The following is a 1,028-nucleotide window of genomic DNA, read 5'->3' as shown; positions in this document are numbered from 1 at the left end:
ATTTAAGAAGTTAGCCAAAATAGAGAGGTAATTGTCAGATATGGTTGTCTCTGTCCATATTCACCCAAAGTACCTCAATGGTTGGCCTACCACAGCACCACCGTTTAGTAGTTACCCATATACCTAGTCAAGTGTTAAGTGTATGTATATCTTCCTCACCTAAGTGAAACTATTTGCAATCTCATCTTTATATAATTTGATGTAATATGTGCCCACGTCAAATTGGACCCACCAACCCCTTTAATTTGCTCCATCAAATTCGGTTGAACGAGTAATTAGTTTATTCATCAGATTAAATAAATATTAAAAAATTAAATTTTATTTTATATATATAATAATTTATTGACTAACAAAAATTATTAAATAAAATTTTGATAGATGATAGATTAATCTTTAATTTACCGAATGATAAAATATCACGACAAAAAAATTGTTATTTGATTTGATTTAATTGGCTACCTTAGAGGTACTCTATATATAGAATTTTGTAATATAAAATAAGTTAAGATAGGGTAAGCATTGTTTGACCTTGTAAATTTCACTATTTGATACGGAAATAGCAGCTATAATCCAAGGATAATGTTTATTAAATTCAAACCCTACCCTCTATCTTATCAGTCTAAACATTATTGTGTATTATGTTAATTGTGATGCCTTCCTCCAGATATAATTTTTTGAATGATGAGTGGAGGGTTAAAATATATAATAGTTCTAAAACCAATCATTCCAATTATGCTGGCTCAATCTTCATTTATTAAACAATGTTTTGATCTCATCTTTTTTATTACATTATATATATGGCTTAGCTATGCTTGGCTTTTCCATATTCAATTAATCAAATGATAATTAAATAGTATGATTGATATTATTATTCTTTTAGGTGTAATGTATTTGTTGTGAAGATAAGTAACACACCACATTCAAATATGTGGACTATGATCATGATAATAAAATAGCCAAGAAGTTTGTATTTGTTTTTATCAATTGCAACAAAAGTTGGTGCCTCATCAATAATACTCTAATACTCT

This window comes from Arachis ipaensis, chromosome B09 (assembly GCF_000816755.2).
Source record: "Arachis ipaensis cultivar K30076 chromosome B09, Araip1.1, whole genome shotgun sequence".
Classification (NCBI taxonomy): Eukaryota; Viridiplantae; Streptophyta; class Magnoliopsida; order Fabales; family Fabaceae; genus Arachis; species Arachis ipaensis.
Note: the sequence above shows the minus strand (reverse complement) of the source record.